The 21,597-nt window shown below is 47.6% G+C and overlaps 1 protein-coding gene across 2 annotated transcripts in view; it reads right to left on the reverse strand.

Annotated features, from left to right (window-relative positions):
• Positions 1-17,532: 17,532 nt before the first annotated feature.
• septin10 (septin 10) overlaps positions 17,533-21,597 on the reverse strand; it is an 82,356-nt gene continuing 78,291 nt past the window's right edge. For both annotated transcript variants that reach the window (XM_085999032.1, XM_085999030.1), the window contains exon 11: positions 17,533-19,042. The gene's annotated coding sequence lies outside the window, so the exon portion shown is untranslated. The remainder of the gene's footprint in view (positions 19,043-21,597) is intronic.

Here is a 21,597-nt window from a genome sequence, read left to right on the forward strand (position 1 = left end):
TCGAGTACAGGAGCAAGGATGTCTTGCTGCAGTTGTACAGGGCCTTGGTGAGACCACACCTTGAGTATTGTGTGCAGTTTTGGTTGCCTTATCTGAGGAAGGATGTTCTTGCCATGGCGGAGTGCAGCGAAGATTCACCAGACTGATACCTGGGATGGTAGGAATGACGTATGAAGAGAGATTGGGTCGATTAGGCTTATATTCGCTAGAGTTTAGAAGAATGAGTGGGGATCTCATTGAAACTGATAAAATTCTAACAGGACTAGACAGACTAGATGCAGGAAGGCTGTTCCCGATGGCAGGGGAGTCCAGAACCAGGGGTCACAGTCTAAGGATAAGGGTGTAAGATTCGAAATTTTCAGCAGAAATCACGCAAGAAAACTGGATAAAATAAGACTGTTTATTGACCAAAGTAAGCTTGCACAGAATAACCTTTGATAAAAGGGCATACAAAATGGCCGCCAGGCCCCGTGATCAGTTTCTGAACCATTTTATTTCTGTTACTGCAAGCCAGACAGGCTTGTGGATTGAAGACAGTAAGCCCGCGAAAGCCATTATCTGGGAACCGAAACTCAGAGAAACAGCATACATATTCAATGAATTCTAAGTACAGGATGGGGCCCATCAAGATATGGGCAGACAATGCAAAAACACTTATACCCATTTATTGTACAAAGGAAAAACCGTTTAGCGGCCATCAAGGAAAATCTCCGGACCGATCAATATGCGAACCGAGTCGCGATGACAATGTAAAAGACATTAAAAGACATTATCGGCCAGGAAGGCCAGTTAAGTTATCACCGGCTCCCGTTACAAGACAAAGTGCCCCTGCAGAGATTTCTGCCCGCCAAAATTAATACAAAGACAGGACTATGATTTGGCGGGAGATAAGACTGTCCCAAAAGAGTATAACTATGGATTGAAAGTCCATCTAGGTTACTTCAACAACTTCGAACTTGACTTCACGGCTGCTTCTTCTTGGACGACTTCAGACTTCCATTTTCTTCAAGAACTTCTTCTACAAGGGACGAACGAAGGACGGACGGTGCCAGGATCGGCGCCTCTTCCACTTCGGTAGATGCGGACTCGATGAAGACGTTTTCGTCTTTTTAAAGACGGACGATTTCGGTAAAAAGACAACGTGGTCGGTGTTCAGCCGAACAAGGCTCGGCCACGACGAGAAGACGACGAGGGTGGCCCGGGTACTGGGGTCGGGAGATCATCGACGACCCAGGCCGACGGAGAAGAAACCCTCTGGAGAACCGGCGATCCAGGCCGGAAAGATTCTTTCATGTGCAGGCACTTCTTCAACAGCCTGCATCTGAGGTCTGCTCCATGAACCCAAATCCACGATAGTGGATCTCAACCTTGACGAGTGCTCATCGAGGCTGTGTCTACCCCACCGCCTCGAGGGAGAGAGAATATCAACTGCGCCAGAAGTTTCCAAATCCACGTGACAACGGAAAGCGGTGCCAAAAGGCTGCGAACCCCCTTTTTCACGATTTCGAGAGTGGTGAGCATGATCCCAAGTTCCCCAGGTCGAAACTTAGTTTAGGTATAGGGGAGGGAGTTAAGGGTAACCGTAATGTGTTTCCCCTTTTACGATGTGCCGTGTGTTCCCCATTTCCATAGAGTTAAGTTCATAAATTTGTGTATGATTGTAGTAACTTTAATCTGTGCCTATGACATGTATTTTGTAATGCTTCAAACTGTTTAAAAATAAAAGCATCCATTTTGTGCTATTCAACCTGGTCTATTGAGTTCTTTCTCTCCACTACTGTTCTCTGCATCTAAGTCCAAGGTCTAGAACCGTAGGGGGAGTGGGTCGAACCACTCAAGGGTAATTATTGCACGAAACCTGGCAGGAGACCAGAACGAGCAAGAGAAACCCCCTACAGAAATGGCGACCACGGCAGGACCTTGGCAGCAGGAAAGTAGTGTGTTAGATCAAGGTCTGAATAAACGAGATGTGATGGATGAAAGAATAGCCGATTATGTTTTTGGAAAAGTTAACCTCACAAAGCAATGGATATCTGACCTGTTGAGAGATAGGCACCCGCTAGACGCAGCCATCAAGTGGACAGCGGGTAAAGAGCATAAGAAGTCTGTAGAGAAGGCGGTCTGGCTGATGTGCTACAAAAAGCAAGTCCAGATTTTGGACCAGGTCGTTACAGCACAGACAGCCCAGATCAACGGTTTGCTTAAAGACGTAGAGGAGAAGGTTGCGGGAGGTCAGCAACTGATTGAAGCGCTTAACGCGCTGAATCAGGAACGCCACTCCACAACTCGCTGCCACGAAACCCGGGTAGAATATTTAAAATGTCAGGTCATTGAAGCCAAGGCCAGTGAAGGTAGAATGAGAGACAGGTGTTTCCGTCTAGCCAAGCAGATAGAGGCCCAAGAGGAAAAACTTCTGGGAGCCAGGGCAGCATATAAGATGGCCATGGAGGATAGATCTGAGAGCACCGACCACAGCGCTTGCCGCAGGGAGCAGGAGGACCTGAGAATGGCCCTAGCCAAGGCAAACGGGTTGGTGTGTCTCATAAATCCACCAGCGAGTCAGCTATTGCTAGCCAAGGAGTCCAAAAGACCGATTCCACAAGAGCCAGTTGGGATACCGACTCCCGAACCCTCTGCGCCTCCTGCTTATGATGAGTCTTGGACTCCGGGAAAGGAGACGGAGACGGTAGAGGAAGAGAGTTCTGAGGTAGAGCAACCCCAGATAGTAGAGTCAGGACCGGCGCCGATGTGTCCAACGAGACACCGGAGGCTCGGTCCAAGTGCAGAAAATGGCGATGACGGACCCCTTGAGAGTCAGATCATAATGCCCCATAGCGCCCGACAGCTAAGAGAAATGATAAGTCACATCCCAAAACTCTCTGAGTCAGGAGATCCCTCCGTGCATTTCAGGGACGTGGAGCAGACCGCAGCAGTCAACGACTGCGACGGGGTTGAGCAGTCGAAAATGCTGCTGTTCTCCCTGGACAGTTCGCTCCTCCAGTGTCTCCCTGACGAGAGCAAGAGAGGGCACAGGGACTACGAGTTGCTACGGGATGAGATCCTGGAGATCATGGGAGAGGGGGACGGAACTCCGTTCCTCCGTTTAGAAAAGACAGTGCAGCTAGAGGGAGAACCCCCACGGGTTTTTGCCGACAGGTTGTGGCCAGTGTATCGGCGCAGCTGCCCGGGTGGGCCGGCCCGGGCCGGGCTGGATAATGAACAGAGAGCTCATTGGCTTCGGTGCCTGGTAGCAGGTTGCTTGCCAGTAGTGAAGGAGCAAGCCAAAGCATGGTTTGACCCCACTAATGCCCGCTCCATGGAGGATCTAGTACTAGATCAGCTCACGATCAGTTATAGGAACAACAAGGGCAAGAAAACGCCTGTTGTAAAAGGAAAGGTGCATGAGGTGAAGCCCGCAGCCTCTGCTAAAAGGGAATGGCGTCAGGAGGGAAATCGCCCTCCCCAAGCCAACAGCAGTTGTTGCGGGTGTGGGAAGGAGGGTCATTGGCGCAAGGACTGTAGGAGTCCATGGAAGGATAAGAGAGAGAGAGCGTTTGCCGCAGCCCAAGACCGAGCCCAAGCCCAAGTCGCCCACGGTCAAATCGTTTACCCAGCACCAGCACAAGCACAAGGGCAGACCGCTGCCCCAACACCAGTCCAGAACCCAACCGTAGCCCCCGCCCCAACCACAGGGGGTGGTGCGGTTGTGGATCCCGCTGCGATCGAGTCAATCATACAGACAATGCGGTCTCTGATGACCTCGCAGGGGAAAATAGCTGTCACCACCGGCATTGGCGCCCCCGAAGCTCCGGTCGCTGTACCCAAATGACTAGAGTCGGCGCAGCCCGTCTACCTGTGTCCGCTCCGCTATGACGCATGGAGACGACCCCTCGTAGAGATGGAGGTAGAGGAGGTGAAGGAAACCTATCTGTTGGACACGGGCGCATCGTGCACCGTAATCCACGCAGATAACCCCATCACCTCACCTCTGTCCACCGGGGTCCCATATCGTCTGTTGGGCTTCACGGGCGAAGAACAGGCTGGCGCACATTCCCTTCCCCTCTCCATTCGTTTAGGACCACTCCGCACCACTTGGAAGTGTACCCTGATGAAGTGGGAGGTGGGAGGTGGAACGGGAGTCCTGGGGTCTGATTTCTTGGTAGCCCACGGGATCCACGTGGACCTGAGAAATCATTGTCTCTGGGGAGAGGGTACGAGTGTGAAGGGGATAGAAAGCGTTAAGGAAACCCCTACGAAGGCGCGGGTTGGCCGGCGAGAAGTAAAATTCTTGGGTCTAACCCTATGCGCTGGCGAGAGAACTGTGGACCAGGAGGAAGAACCGGAATCGGTGAAAAATCCGCCGGTCTGCGCCACTCGTACAGTAGAGGTGTCCCAACGAAAAGGGTGGTTTCACATGGAGCAGTGTAAACTGTTTAAACCGGGTGCACAAGGGCCATCAAAGGGGACCAGGTCTGAGAACAAAGATCCTCAGCCTGTAACAGAGTCACAGACCACACAGGCTGGCACAGTAGCCTGCGTGAAGGGAGAGGCCATCCCATTGGAGTGGGAGGTCTCGCCTTTTGAATGGGATTTAGGCAGGAGAGAGCACGAACAGCTCGACCCCGCCTTAGACCCAATCACGGAGGAGGAAGAGTTAGAGGACGACGATCCTGCCCTCGACTCAAGCTTGGGGGAGGTAGGGAATGGGGGCGGAGACTCACTACCTGTAGGGACAGGTGAGGTGGAGTCGGAAGCCACAGATCCCGACCCCGGGGGGCGGAGCCTGGGGGAGGGGAGCTGGAGCCGGCAGCTGTGGAGAAACCACAGGCTGTGACAGTGACAGTCCCAACCCCCGGTCCATCAGCCCCGGGAGCCCAACCCAAAGCGGCCCCTTGTAGGTCGGCTCGAGCGCCCCAACCCAGAAAATTTTTGCCAGATTCTCCCCATTTTTCCCAACCACGGTTTAGAGCAGCCCCAGGAAGGCATGGTCCCCGTTCAGCAGCGACAGGCTGCGGGGGATCAAAGCCAAAGATCAGTGCAGCCCCACCGCAGGGTGTGGCGCACGACAGACCTCACAGGGATTAGGCAAGCCGCCCCGCGGAGGGCGGCGCTGTACATAAGTTAAGTTAGATAATTATGGCGATAATTTAAGGAAATGTATATAGCGTTAAGATGTGTTAAGAGTACAATTTTCAAAGTCTGCCCTATATGTGTGTTTGTTTGGGAGCGGGGTCCAGGAACCCGCGCGTCCATTTAATTAGGCCAGCACCTATTGGGAGCCCGGCTACATCATTTTATTGGTTAGAGAAACCTGGGATATGATGGAAAAGATTCTCATCGCGTTCATGGCGATCGGGTGCGGGTGGGCCTACCGAGGCCGCACCAAGGACGTCATCATTTTCGGGTGCTCCGGGGACACGGCCCCCATCGCAATGGATGGGACGGGGGAGCGAGAGGTTGAGGAAACCGCCACCTACTTCCACCAAGGGAGATGGCCAGGTTGGCTGGGAACGAATTCCACGGAATATTCCAGCAATTTCGGTTTTGCCTACCAAGAGACTTCGTTAACGTGCCCTCGGGTGAGGATCCTTGCACCCAGAGTCAGCGTTACCGTGGGAAAGAGGATTTGTCTGGTGTGCAATGGGAACGTACCACTAAGGCGATGGTGGTGGCTACGAAAGCTGGGAAAGGACATGAGAAACTCTACGGTCGAGTGGGAGCGACTGGGTAATAATACCCATCGGACTATTACGGGGACTCACGGACAATTACGTGTGTGTTGGGACAAATGGTGGGAACCAGATGAAGGAATATATGTCTGTATGTGGGGTTCGAGACAAGTGTGGCCCAAGGGCGTATCCATCTTCTTCCAGAGGCAGTGGCAGGATGAAGGAAAGGGGATGAGATGGGATGTCAGCACTCGAGCGTGCGGAGCACCATACTCCCCTATTCCGGTAAATGCCACTGAACTTATCACCCGCCCATGCAAGCCCCTACCCACGCTTCCGGTAGCACTAGCCCAGAAAGAAGGGTGCCCAACCACCACCAAGGGACCCGGGAACGGTTTAGTATTGGTACCCACTGGCCAGGTGCTGTACCAAGGGGTACACTACGCGGTGGCCTCAGTGATTTTAAATCTCACTGAGGTACGATTGCCGGAGTGGTGTCCCAAAGAAACGGAACAATTATACCAGGTCCTGTTAACCCGAATGTTTAGACAATTTTACGAATTTGACTTTGCCGACATCGACAAAGACAAATTATACACCACACCGCCAGAAGTTTTGGATCGAGTCGGGAGGCAAAGAAGGGGTACTGTAAATGACATATTCACTGCTTTTAATACCGGGACATCTGTCGTCAACGCTCTAGATAACGTGGAGCTGCAGACGCAGATCAACGGTTTAAAAGCCCAGTTAAGGAACATACTGACAGACGAAAATAAGGTAGTGGGTTCTGAGTTGCATGAGGACCAGGCCATGACACTACACTTTAAGGATATAATAGCTGAGCTGGAAAGACACGCGAGAACGGTAAATGCGCTCATTAAGGAGGATCGGAATGCGTCCGATCAAGCTGCGCAAAACGAAGCCTGTGTGCTGTACGGGGCGTGGTTACTGGGCGAGGGCCGCAGTAATCTTGAGGATTTAAAACAGGGTTTGGTCCCATCCTGGATCAGCAACAAGCACTTGCTAGCGCTCCACCCTTTTGAGAATGCATTAAGCCCGTGCCAGCTCAGACTAGCCGCAGAAGCATACCCAGTCCCAGTGGACTGCGGACATTCGAATCATACTATCATGGGAATAGTAGTAAGAATGCCGGTGTTGGGTCCCGCAGCAAAGCCCGCCCCGGTATACAGAGTAGAGAACATTGGAGTCATTCAGGGGGGCGCACACATTCGTTACACAGTGGTCCCGCCTTATGTCATCAGATGGGAGCATACGATGACAGACACCGACCTCTCGGGATGTCGGAGCCGGGGAGCACACATCATTCTGTGTCCCTAGCACTTGAATGCTTTTTTGAAACCACAGTGCGGGTTCAGAACTGCTAGCGCGAAGCCGGTAAATTGCACCATGGAGGCAATGGCAGAAGACCATGTGCCCCCGCAGGTAGCATATATCGGGGGTGGGACATACTGCGTCACCACTGCAGCGCCTCAGTACCGATACGGACAACACGAGTGGTGTTCGATCGGTGATAGCAGTTTCTGTTTCAAACCCAGGGCCGAGGTTCAAGTGGCACAACAACGAATTGTCCCCATTCCTGCGCCCTCCACCGTTCACATCACTATCAAAGAGAATTTCACAGACTTGCAACGATTCGTCACGCATTTTGGTTATGTCATTCCCCCTCTGCCCGAACACCTCACAAAGATTTTAAAAGCCGTTATAGTTTCACAGAAACATTTCTACACACTGGAGCAGAAGACTTTAGAGATAGGAAAAGACATATTGGACATAACCATCCCACGATGGTGGGACTTGTTCACCAACATAGAGGTCCCAGCCTGGATTAGAATAGCATCCCACATCCTAGTAGTGTGTCAGGTTTTAATTGTAATATTTTTGCTCTTCGTGCATTGCAAAAGAGGCAAACGCCTCCAGAGGCACGAGAACACAGGAGAATGGAGAGAACGCTATGTGCGAATGGGGGAAGAAGACACCCCACTTTAAGCTGCTAGTATAAGATTAAGCGTCCCTCCATTTTTAAAATTTTTGACCATTCGCGTTTTTTTTGTGTGTTTGTTTTGGGTTATAAGGAAATAAGTATTGTTATGTTATTAGTCGTTCTTAAGTTTTTGGATTAATAAAAGGTGTGTGCAGATGGCGCAAGAGGGTATCGACCCCTGCACATCTGACAGATGAATGTGTTATAGTTTAAGATGTGCTGTCTGTGATTATCCAAATGTGAAAAAGGTAATTTTCGTTTTCTTCGGAAATGGGAACTGCATGTGTCGTAAGGGTCATAGATAGTTAAGTGCCAGGAATGTTTGGATGTGGGGAATCGGGGAAAATTTGCTCACCAAGGATCATTGATACTTTAAGCAAGCTATCAGTATCACAGGGGGGCCTGTAAGATTCGAAATTTTCAGCAGAAATCACGCAAGAAAACTGGATAAAATAAGACTGTTTATTGACCAAAGTAAGCTTGCACAGAATAACCTTTGATAAAAGGGCACACAAAATGGCCGCCAGGCCCCGTGATCAGTTTCTGAACCATTTTATTTCTGTTACTGCAAGCCAGACAGGCTTGTGGATTGAAGACAGTAAGCCCGCGAAAGCCAATATCTGGGAACCGAAACTCAGAAACAGCATACATATTCAATGAATTCTAAGTACAGGATGGGGCCCATCAAGATATGGGCGGACAATGCAAAAACACTTATACCCATTTATTGTACAAAGGAAAAACCGTTTAGCGGCCATCAAGGAAAATCTCCGGACCGATCAATATGCGAACCGAGTCGCGATGACAATGTAAAAGACATTAAAAGACATTATCGGCCAGGAAGGCCAGTTATCACTGGCTCCCGTTACAAGACAAAGCGCCCCTGCAGAGATTTCTGCCCGCCAAAATTAATACAAAGACAGGACTATGATTTGGCGGGAGATAAGACTGTCCCAAAAGAGTATAACTATGGATTGAAAGTCCATCTAGGTTACTTCAACAACTTCGAACTTGACTTCACGGCTGCTTCTTCTTGGACGACTTCAGACTTCCATTTTCTTCAAGAACTTCTTCTACAAGGGACGAACGAAGGACGGACGGTGCCAGGATCGGCGCCTCTTCCACTTCGGTAGATGCGGACTCGATGAAGACGTTTTCGTCTTTTTAAAGACGGACGACTTCGGTAAAAAGACAACGTGGTCGGTGTTCAGCCGAACAAGGCTCGGCCATGACGAGAAGACGACGAGGGTGGCCCGGGTACTGGGGTCGGGAGATCATCGACGACCCAGGCCGACGGAGAAGAAACCCTCTGGAGAACCGGCGATCCAGGCCGGAAAGATTCTTTCATGTGCAGGCACTTCTTCAACAGCCTGCATCTGAGGTCTGCTCCATGAACCCAAATCCACGATAGTGGATCTCAACCTTGACGAGTGCTCATCGAGGCTGTGTCTACCCCACCGCCTCGAGGGAGAGAATATCAACTGCGCCAGAAGTTTCCAAATCCACGTGACGACGGAAAGCGGTGCCAAAAGGCTGCGAACCCCCTTTTTCGCGATTTCGAGAGTGGTGAGCATGATCCCAAGTTCCCCAGGGCGAAACTTAGTTTAGGTATAGGGGAGGGAGTTAAGGGTAACCGTAATGTGTTTCCCCTTTTACGATGTGCCGTGTGTTCCCCATTTCCATAGAGTTAAGTTCATAAATTTGTGTATGATTGTAGTAACTTTAATCTGTGCCTATGACATGTATTTTGTAATGCTTCAAACTGTTTAAAAATAAAAGCATCCATTTTGTGCTATTCAACCTGGTCTATTGAGTTCTTTCTCTCCACTACTGTTCTCTGCATCTAAGTCCAAGGTCTAGAACCGTAGGGGGAGTGGGTCGAACCACTCAAGGGTAATTATTGCACGAAACCTGGCAGGAGACCAGAACGAGCAAGAGAAACCCCCTACAAGGGGTAAGCCATTTCGGACTGAGATGAAGAGGAATTTCTTCACCCAGAGAGTGGTGAACCTGTGGAATTCTCTACCACAGAAGATAGTTGAGGCCAATTCATTAAATATATTCAAGAAGGAGTTAGATATATTTCTTAAGGCTAAGGGGATCAAGGGATATGGGGAGAAAGCAGGGACAGGATACTGAATTTGGATGATCAGCCATGATCACATTGAATGGCAGAGCAGGCTCGAGGGGCCGAATGGCCTACTCCTGCTCCTATCTTCTATGTTTCTATGATATACTTGCCTTGGAGGCGGTGCAACGAAGGTTCACTAGATTGATACCTGGAATGAGAGGGCTGTGCTATGATGAGAGATTGTGCAGAATGGGCCTATACTCTCTGGAGTTTAGAAGAATGAGAGGTGATCTCATTGAAACATACAAGATTCTGAGGGGGATTGACAGGGTAGATGCTGAGAGGTTGTTTTCCCCTGGCTGGAGTGTCTAGAACTGGGGGGCATAGTCTCAGGATAAGGGGTAGGCCATTTCAAGCCGAGATGAAGATGAATTTCTTCACTCAGAGGGTTGTGAATCTTTGGAATTCTCTGCTCCAGAGGGCTGTGAATGCAGAGTCTTTGAGTATATTCAAGGCTAATATAGATAGATTTTTGGATTCCAGGGGAATCAAGGGATATGGAGATCGGGCGGGAAAGTAGAGTTCAGGTCTACGATCAGCCATGATCTTAAAGAATGGCGGAGCAGGCTCGAGGGGCCATATGGCCTACTCCTGCTCCTATTTCTTATGTTCAACCATTTCAATGCTATCCTGACCAGCCTTCTATCCTCCTCTGTAAACTGCAGCCTATTCAAAGCTCTGAACCCATATCTTATCCCACACCAAGTCCTGCTCACTCATGACCAGTGTTCTCACTTACCTACACTGGCTCCCAGTCCTCCAGCCTCTTGTGCACCCATCCCCCCATAGCTGTATAGGCTCCACACTCTGGAATTCCCTCTTCACATCCTCTCCTCCTTAAAACCCACTTCTTTCACCAAGCTAACAATTATCCCACTGATTCTATGGGCTCGATTTTGCTATTGGTGCAGGCTGGGGGCATGTCAGCCGCTTTTCGTGTTAGCCACCCGACTTCAATTTGATGTAGGAAAAGTGAGAGATTTTCCCCTAATTGGTCAATTGATTTCCAGCGTGTGGGAACCCCTGGCCCACTTAGTCTTTCCATCCTGAAAGTCACCTCCGATTAAGTCATCAGTGCTGCTGGATTTAAGGCCGGCAAGCAGCCTTGCTTCTGCAGACTGCAAACCTTATGCCCTTTGCTGAGCTAGATTCCCCCAGCCAACATGTCCAGCAGTAGGCCAAAGTTTGCACCAAGGTTCGATGACGCCGCCCTGCAAGCTCTGGTGGAGGGAGCAAGAGGAAATAAGGGGGTGCTCTTCCCTTCCTCAGGGAGGAAGAATCCTCCCCAGCAGACGAAAGCTGTGTGGATGCAAGTGGCCCAGGAGGTCAACTCTTTGTCTATGTGCCGCAGAACCTGGCTGCAGTGCAGGAAGAGGTTTCATGACCTTCTGTGCACTGGAAAAGTGAGTATGACTTTCCCATCACCCTCAATCAGATCCCCATTGCCTCTACTCACCAGTGCTCAGCTTCGACAACCTCTTCCTCCACATCCCACTTAACACTGACATCCCTGCACCCTTACCCATTCCTTCGCTCTATGGTCACATTCACCTAACTATTCGACTATGCAGTCCTCACACTCCCTATCGCTCCTATTGCTGTGATGCAATGAAAACAACTTACAACACACAGGGAGGGCCCTTGGTCTTGCCACCTCACTCCATCTTTGTCTCCTTCTAACCATCAATGATATGGATTCTCTACACTCCTTCATTCTCACTTAAATGCCACTTGTCTCCCTCATTGCAGGAAAAGAGAGCTCACAATAAGAGGGAAAGAGAGAGGACAGGAGGAGCGCCACCCTCAGTAGCCCAGCTTACCCCCTGGGAGGAGGTGGCCCTGGAGATCGTGGGAGTGGAGGAGGATGCGCAAGTGGGGGATGGACAGACGGGTGCATCACAGCAAGCTGGTGACAGAATAGTTTATCATCTCTCTCATTGACATTGCATGAGTCGCTGATCATGATTCTGATGCTCTAACAGATTGACTTTTGATCATCTGCAATATTCAATGTGCATGAAACCTTGGCCTCACATCTGACTCTTTCGTTTACTCCCCCACAGGATCATCGAAAGCCCCCGTCCCCACTATCCAGGAGTAACAGCCTGAGTCTCCAGACTCCTCAGAGGAAGCTGCAACCTCTGAGGGCGCAGCATCAGCAGAATTAAGCGCACACATCACCAGCGCAGGCACTCACACCTCGGTGGGACCTTCAGGACATAGAGTAGAGTTGTCACCTGGTGTATCACAGCTTACAAGTGAGCATCAGTAGATGGTGGAGACAGGGACAACAGTGTAAAGTCCTATTCGTCGGGCGCAGAACTCTGCCAGCTCGGCTCAGCTGCATGTTGACCCTCTGCCTCCGGGTCCATCCAGAAGAGCGGAGCTGGAACTCCAGGAAGAAGTGCAGGAGTCTCTGGCAGGTTTTGTCTCCAGGGTCGCTGTGAGTGTGGAGCGAATGGAGGAGTCCATCGCTAACATGAGCAGAGCCTTTGGAGGCGTTGGCACATGAACGCATCACCACGGAAAGGATGGCAACCTCCGTGGAAAGGATGGCTATCTCCATGGTAAGGATGGCTATGGTGGAGGAAAGGATGGAGGAGCTTAGTCACCAGGGTATGAAAAACATGGTATTTGTTCAGAATAGACTGACATCACTTGAGGAGTGATGGTCAGCTCTTGAGCAAACAAACCAGTTCTTCAGGCAAGTCTTCGTGGGGGGGGGGGGGGGGGGGGATGCAGCAGGGAGAGTAAGAGTTCCAGTACAGAAACAGATCATCATGGCCCCCCTGAATTGCAGCAAGGTGCTGTCAAGCCACTTGCTAGCTCTGAAGTGGGGCTGACCCATGAGGGGGATGTTGGTGGCATACAACAAGGAAGTGGGGGCTCCTCTCCAAGCGCTCACATGACCATGCCACTGCAGAGCCCCACCAGAGTTCCCACCCAACTGAGATCGGCGTCTCAACCCCTGCACAGCCGCAGGAGCAGCAGACTGTTGCCGAGCCCTCACAGGTTCGCAACCCCAGAGGACACCCGCCAAAGGTGTCGAGACAGGAGCAGCAAGAAAGTGAGCAAGGGGCCTCCACATCTGCTGAAGCCACAGGGGAAGCACCACGTAGGAGCACGCGCAAGAGGAAGATAATGCACAAGTAGTCACAAGGGTAGTCACTTGGGTGAAATGTTATGTTTAATGTTGAAAAGCCATCAGTTGGTTATTGTCATTAAAAATTCTGATGTCAACTGTTGCAGTTGTGGCATGTGTTGTATCACTAATGGGGCTTCTACATTGAGGGCTTAGGATGACTTGCAATTGTCAATATGGTGGTCAGAGTGGTAGGAACTGCAGGTTCTTGGCCATTGTCGATGCTCTGGTAAGAAGCTGCAAGGCAAAAGTGCTTGATTGGCTAGGCTAAGCAAATCTGGCCAAGATGAGTGCGTGCCTTGCATCCCGGCCAGCAATGTGCTCGCATGCTGCTAGCACTGGTTGATGCGCCTCTGCAAGCTGGTCATTGTCGTTCTCCTCCTCATCTGAGGAGGCTATGTGATGAGCCATTTGTTCCTCAGGCATATGCAAGCCACGATGCTGTGCCATGTTGTGAAGTGCACAGCAAACCACGACGATTCTGGAGACCCCGGCTGCTGAGCACTGCAGGGCTCCACCTGATCTATCCAGGCATCTGAAGTGCATCTTCAGCAAGCCAATGGTTTGCTCGATTATGGATCTGGTGGAAATGTGGCTGGAGTTGTAGCGCTCAACTTCGTTGGATGGGCTCCTGAACAGCGTCATTAGCCACATCTTCAGGGGATAGCCCTCATCTCCAAGTAGCCATCCGTTAAGTTGGTCTGGTGGACTGAAGAGCGGAGGCACACTCGACTGGCGCAGGATGCAAGAGTCATGGCAACTGCCAGGGTACTTGGCACAAACATGCAAAATGTCCTTGTGGTCACACACCAGCTGTACGTTGAGGGAGTGGAAGCCCTTGCGGTTGACAAAAATACCTGCATTGTGATGGGGTGCCTTAAGGGCCACGTGTGTGCAGTCAACGACGCCCTGCACCCTTGGAAAGCCTGCCAGATTGTCAAACCTAACCAAACGCGCAGTTACACTGGCTTGATCCTTGGAGAAATGGATGCGATTGCCATCGCGCACAAAGAGGGCATCGGTTACCTGCGTGATGCAAGTGTGTGCGGCCGCCTGGGAGGCGCCGCTGATGTCTGCTGCTGATCCCTGGGATGAGCCTGAAGCAAAAAGGTTGAGTGTGGTGGTGACTTTGACGGCCACTGATAAGGGGTGTCCACCTGCTCCTCTGGGCTCCAGGTCTTGCTGCAGCATTGCGCAGATGTCACCCACCTCTCGCGAAAGTCTGAGCCTCCTTTGGCACAGCTGCTCAGTCATGTTGAGGTAGCTCATCCTCTGTCTGTAGGGTATCTCCTGTGCCGACGGGCTTCCATGCACTGGCGCCTTCTGGCCTGTGCAGCTTCAGGTGGGTGAGCAGCAGCTTGGAGCTCCTGCAGTTGGTGCTGCTGTTGTTCAGGGTTCTGCTGCTGCCACGGCTGGTCTTCGTCCGAATCTGATGTCCAGGAGGAAAGGAAATAAATGGTTCCCATTCTTCTGGTATATACCTCAGTTGAGGAAGCGCTCATTCAAGGTGGGGAGAGGGGTTTCCCAGGAGGTCACACTGGAGATGGGTGTCTGGCTCCAAACTTCCACAACAATGAGTAGGCCTGTTAAAAGTTCCCCCAGACCGGAGACAACAAAGTTCTGCCACCTGCAAATTATGATAGGTGAAAACTCCTTTTTAATGGTGGAGCTGCAGGTAAGCAATGCATTTGTGCTGCTGCCAGGTTTCACTGGCGTGTTTCAGAGGCGTACAGCACGTGGGACAACTGTTAAAATCAGAACGGCCTCTCAAAATGGGATTATAGAGGCACTTAACTGGTTGTTAAGGGCCTTAAGGGCAGAAAACTCGCATGTGGCAAAATTGCTCGGAGGCAGGATTGGGCCCGCCCGCCAGCCAGTTTTTGGGATTTTAACACCTCACATACCCCCAATCCCGCCTCCTCGGGCCCGGCAAAATCAAGCTCTCTCTCGCTGGCTCAGTATCCATTTCTTTTGATTACACCTCTGAAGCACTTTGGGACATTTTCTATGTTACAGGCGCTATATAAATGCAAGTTGTGTTGACAGCGACATGACCAGTCTGATCCTGTGCTCACCAAACATCTACACAAATACACTTTCCAGCAGGAGCTAATTGATAGTCATCATGAGCAATGTTCCCTTTAAGCTGCACAGCTGCGCAGTGCTCCAAGGGTCTCGCGCAGCTTTTAAATTGAAAAAAAAAACACGCATGCGCAGAATTTTGAATGGACCACGCACCACCCAAAAAATTACAGGGAACATTGATCAGAAGACACTGGCTTCCCTCACCCCCATAAACCCAACAGCACCAGGAATAATTCTGTCCCATAGGAGATAAACAAACTCAGTGGACTGGGGATCAAACTTGTAACCTTCTTGCCTATAACCTTCTTGCCTATATGGCTTTCTATTAATCTGTGCCTTCATCCATTAACCCATCCAATTGAATCATAGTGAAATTATGTAAAGTGACTGGGAGCACCAAACTGCATCCCATCTACACACCAAGTTCCAAATCTTGACAAACTGAACAGAAGACATTGCATCAGCAGGGCACAATGGTGGAATAAAAGTAAACTAATGGCAGGCAGTTCAGGATGCTCTCACATACTTACAGAAGGTAAATCATGCTTGACTAATCTACTGGAATTTTTTGAGGATGTAACTGGTAGAATAGATAAGGGAGAACCAGTGGTTGTGCTGTATTTGGACTTTCGATAAGGTCCCGCATAAGAGATTAGTGTGCAAAGTTAAAGCACACGGGATTGGGGGTAAGGTACTGTCTTGGAGAAAGAACTGGTTGACAGACAGGAAGCAAAGAGTTGGAATAAATGGGTCTTTTTCCAAGTGGCAGGCAGTGACTAGTGGGGTACCGCAGGGTCAGTGCTAGGACCCCAGCTATTCACAATATATACACTAGCTGGGGGAGCCCGGCTTTGCCAGGGCTGTTTTGGGTTATATAAATGATCTAGACGAGGGAACTAGATGTAATATCTCCAAATTTGCAGACGACACAAAGCTGGGTGCTGTGAGGATGATGCAGAGAAACTCCAATATGATTTGGACAGGTTGGGTGATTATACTGCATCTGCCATGCATCTGCCCAATGTGGATAAGTGCAAGGTTATCCACTTTGGTAGCAAAAACAGGAAGACAGATTATCTGAACTGCAATAGATTGGGAAATGGGGAAGTGCAACGAGACCTGGGTGTCCTTGTGCACCAGTCGCTGAAGGTGCAGCAGGCGGTTAAGACAAGTGGTATGTTGGCCTTCATAGCGAGAGGATTCGAGTACAGGAGCAAGGATGTCTTGCTGCAGTTGTACTGGGCCTTGGTGAGACCACACCGTGAGTATTGTGTGCAGTTTTGGTCGCCTTATCTGAGGAAGGATGTTCTTGCCATGGAGAGAGTGCAGTGAAGATTCACCAGACTGATACCTGGGATGGCAGGAATGACATGAGAAGAGATTGGGTCGATTAGGCTTATACTCGCTAGAGTTTAGAAGAATGAGAGGGGATCTCATTGAAACTTATAAAATTCTAACAGGGCTGGACAGACTAGATGCAGGATGTTCCTGATGGCGGGGGAGTCCAAAACCAGTGGTCACAGTCTAAGGATAAGGGGTAAGCCATTTAGGACTGAAATGAGGAGGAATTTCTTCACCCAGAGAGTGGTGAACCTGTGGAATTCTCTACCACAGAAGGCAGTTGAGGCCAATTCATTAAATATATTCAAGAAGGAGTTATATATATTTCTTAAGGCTAAAGAGATCAAGGGATATGGGGAGAAAGCAGGGACAGGGTACTGAAATTGGATGATCAGCCACGATGTCATTAAATGGCGGAACAGGCTCGAGGGGCCGAATGGCCTACTCCTGCTATCTTCTATGTTTCTATACATCCTAGCATCTAATTATAGACCAATAATGGCAGAGGTCTAGAAGCAGCCTACTGTTGGCATCTTGGCCAGCATATGTTGGAGTACAAAATATACGTTTAGATTAATATTCTGGAATGGCACCATATATATTGTATTCCAAGATAAACAAATTTCTTTACACCATTCCCATATTATAATTATTTATTTTTAAGTCTAGAAATTGAATACTGGTACTTTATTCAATCACGGGATGTATTATACTGGGGTTCAATCCCGTTCTCACCTAATGTCCACACATCTGATAAAGAGTAAGGACTCTAACTGATCTTTTCCTTCCCCAGGCTGTGAACACTGAGGCCAAATGTACTACACCTCCCTCCCTGCTCTCAGCCAGCTGAAATCACAAACCAGAGAATGAAGTTAGGCCAACTTTTTCTGTATCTTAACATGCCACGCAACACAATTGCCCAGAGTCATGGGGAGGAGCCACAATTTTCATTTAACGATTTGATATTAATACAAATAAAACCATGCATCCAGAAATATTTTTTTCCAATGGTAAGTTTAATCATTAAAGCAATTATATTATTGATGAAACAAGCTGAAACCAAAGAGTGCTTTGCATAAGACTCTCTTCTAAAGTCAATGAAGCATAGCCAACACTAATACAATAGAGCATCGTTCCATCTAAGGTATTTGTTTGGGGGTGGGGGGGGGGGGGGGGGGGGGGAAGAGGAGGCGGTGGCAAATTAAGTGCCACCTAAGATGGTAGAAAAACACACAATTTGGTTTGATTTGAAAGAACTGCTGTAGGCCTGAAAGCCGATGCATTCTATACATCATTACAGCAATGTTAAATGCCACCATGGTGTGTGAATTCTTGGAAGGCTTTGGTCCTTATATGTTTAGTTGTTTAGATAGAGGCAACAGCAGCTAATGGAGTGTTGATTTGAAAACACACCTGTATTTAATGGTACAATAATATACCAATATATCACAACTACAGCCTGCTGCACAGTAGTACTGCAAACTATGAATCAGAAATGCAAAGATCTCTAAAATACAATAATGATTATGTAGCTGCAATTTTATTATGCAATATATATATTTCTTAAACATCTACCAAAAAAAAGAAAACTTAAGTTTTAAACATTGTCCAAAATTTCATCTCAACTGCAAATGATAATTAGCCATCATGTAATATTAATACAATGATCAAACATTCTATATTAAAACTCAATCCATCTCAAATTGAACCAGCATTTCATCATAATGCTACTATTTAACTTATAGCATATGTACTAGTACTGGGCACATGTGCCCTTTTCTATTCATCCCTTTTGCCAGTGGGCTTCTTACAGTTGGATTTGAAATTGCAAATGCACTTGACACAAATAGTTTCTATAGCTGAACCCATTAATGCTAGCACATTAAGTTCAAACACCAACACTGGCAAAACAACTATGGTATAGGCAAGATCAGTTTGGGAATTTTAGAAAAGTATATGCACCACCAATTTACTCCCACCAAGATAACCCCATCTAGCATTTACATGGTAGACCACTGTCTTTTTATACTATCTGGTGGTTCTGCAGAAACCTGATGAAACTGAAAGCTTCCTCTAACCTACTGAAGTGCAACACGTGCACAAATATACTTCTGGCTTAGAAAGAACACTACTCGATTGTGCATGCTCAAGTACATTTAATTTCCAAAATGCCCTTCCCCTCTTAGGGATAGTAAACTTGGCATAGTGCCAGCTTGATTCAATATCTTGAAGACTTAGAGAAAATCTCCAAAATGGAAAAAAATGCAGAATATAAAAAAGTCCTCAATGTATGCATTAATAAAAAAAACTTAGTATTTCATAATTTTCAGGCACATTAAGAAAGACAGATACTGAGAGATATAAAACTGAAATCAAGTTATAAATACAAATATTTCCCTGAAAGAGGCACTTAATAATTAGACAAAGTCTTGTCAACAACCAGGATTAGCACCCTTGTTGTTTAAATATATGGCTTATTATACAGCAATGTAGGCAGTGCATTTGGCACCAATTGGGCGATTCATACATGGGTTACCACACTGTTTTCATCCATTCAAGCAATCCAGAGGGAAAATGGCAGGCAAGTAGTAGGATAGCATTGATCTAGCTATTGATCAGAATAGAACTCATACATGATGTTCTTGAAAAAGTTCCAATACATGAAGGCTGAACTGAAATCGAAAAAAAAAAAAATTAGTTCCTCAAAGTAATTTTTAATATAAAACCAGAATCATCACGAGTAAACTATTCAGCTCATTTTAAAAATCTATATCCAGACTGTGTGGTGAATCACACCGTTTTGACAATAAAAATGCCCATCATCAGTGGAAGACAATTATATCTATAACAAAGTAACATGTCATGATGGAAGTTGGTAGCAAGTCTAACATGACTGATGTGGTCTGTGCAACTGGTAACAAAACTCGAGCTCCAATAACTGGATCAACAACCTTTGATAATCTTCCAGATTTTTAAAAATCCTGCGCATACAAATGCCCACTTTATTTAGCAACATGGGTTTGCATCTTCCATCACTATTGTCAAGTTGTACCACACAATTATCCACCACTGATTACCATCACCGATTCTGCTATTTGAGTTCAGGTATTTTGCATCTTGCATTAAACCCCAGCGGTCTTGTGGGTTCACAAATTGACACACAGGAGGAATAAGAGAAGAAACTTTAAAAAAAGTATTTTATGAGAAAGGAAATTCTACACAGAACACACACCTTGTACATACAATATTGGCCCTGAATTTGCATTCAGTATGATGGCATACTCTCAGTACGCCACCATACCGCCTTTGAAATTGACCACAAGTCAATTGCGCATGCGCTAATCCCCGAACTTGCGATCTGTCAAGTTCCAACTTTGCATCAGCTTCGCTGCACGTTTCACCTACCCATTGAAATCAACATACTGGCAAAAAGTTGGGTTAATTGCCCGCCTACTGCACATTAATTACCCTGAAGCAGGCGCAGGAGCCTGTTGCACAGCACAAGAGCGGGGGAGAGGGAGGGAATGGGAAAATTGTATTCATTTTGAGCTAGGTTTATGCTACAGCCCATAAAAAAGCATCCATTTATGGTTCCTATCCAGAGGTCAAAAACATTAATTAGCTGCTAAAGTATTTACTTGAATATCTATGCATTTAGGTTAAACTGTGCAAATCAAAATAACTTCAATTTACTGTTAGGTAAAACTTCAGACTTGTTCATCGTACCAGTCCTTTTTATTTAAAATATGAGTTGTTTTTTTTTATAAATAGTCAGCAATTTAAAAGCCGAAGCCTGGCATCAAATCGCTCAACGACGAATGCGAAGCAAAGAAAAATGCTTAAGCAATCTTTTGGAAAGTGCTGCGTGAACAGTAAAAATAAAACAAGGTCAGCTGCTCAGATGGACTTTCTGCAAAGCTCAATGCTGTCCCATCAGAGATTTGTGTTTCCTGATTGGCTAAGAGTCAGGAAGTGAAAGGAGCACGCTCCACGTGATCCCAGGTACGCTTACGCACAACAGTGCGGCCCTGGGATCCTACGCTGCTCACAACTTTGCAGCATTTTAAAGCAACTTTTCAAAGGGGGCTTTGCACAAGGTAAGTGTGGATTTCGTTCGGATGTCGGCGACGTACTCCTTAGCTACGCACCGACCGCAAATTCAGGGCCATTATGTTTACAACATTGCACAGTAAATTGGAAAAATAATGCAAATATGTCCCTGGAGTTCAATTTTAAACTTATTATCCTCTGAAGCAACGATTTACTTCCTGCAAACCTGTTAAAAGGAGAATGTCATGGGTGGGTGGAGGAAAGGGAAAGTGAGTGAGAAGAAATATCTATAACAAAAAATAAACAGGCTTTTAAGAAAACAAATCAAACAAAAGGTTGAACACTTTCCTCCGAGGAGAGATTCAAATTGGAAGAGGGGGGTATTTGGGGCAGGTTGGGAAATCTTTGGATAGCGAGTGTGCTTTGGATAGCGAGTGTGCTTTGGATAGCGAGTGTGCTTTGGATAGCGAGTGTGCTTTGGATAGTAAGAACTTCTCTCCAATTTGGCATTCCGCTAGAAAGGATAATTGCTTTGGTGCATTAAGAAAATTATTCCTAACTTTTTTTTTAAATGGCTTTGTCAATTAGAACTAATTGGCTTTTATTTTTCTTGTAAATGAGTAACACATGCACCAATTTAGAAACGAGTACTGACATTAACATTTTAGGATTGGTACACAATATATTTGCATCTGCTTATACAATTTATTTTGATATTTTCAATACAAGTGCGTATCATTAGAGTTAATGCTTTCTCTCTGTTGCTTTCTCGATAGCTGTGAGACACTAACTGATTGGGGAGGGGGTGGGAAGGTAAAAGAGAATTAATTTAAAAATGCTCCTTTCGCTGCTTCTATTCTATACAATAGACCATAAATACTTCAGATAAGACGTTAAACCAAGACCCCATCTGTCTGTTCAGATGTGCATCAGAAGATAATGAAGGAGTCAACCTTGACTTGGTGATAAAACTAGTTTCAGAGTCTGAAGGCCGTGGGTTCTATAGATTGAACATATAATCCAGGTTAACACTTCAGTGCAGTACTGAAGGAGTGCTGCACTGTCGGAGGTGCCTTCTTTCGGATGATGCATTAAACCAAGGCCCAGTCTGCCCTTCCGGGTAGATGCAAGAGATCCCATGGCACGTTGAGCAAGAGCAGGGGCGTTCTCCTGACAT

This window comes from Somniosus microcephalus, chromosome 10 (genome assembly GCF_052327205.1).
Source record: "Somniosus microcephalus isolate GS21.2 chromosome 10, FLI_Smic_1.0, whole genome shotgun sequence".
NCBI lineage: Eukaryota > Metazoa > Chordata > Chondrichthyes > Squaliformes > Somniosidae > Somniosus > Somniosus microcephalus.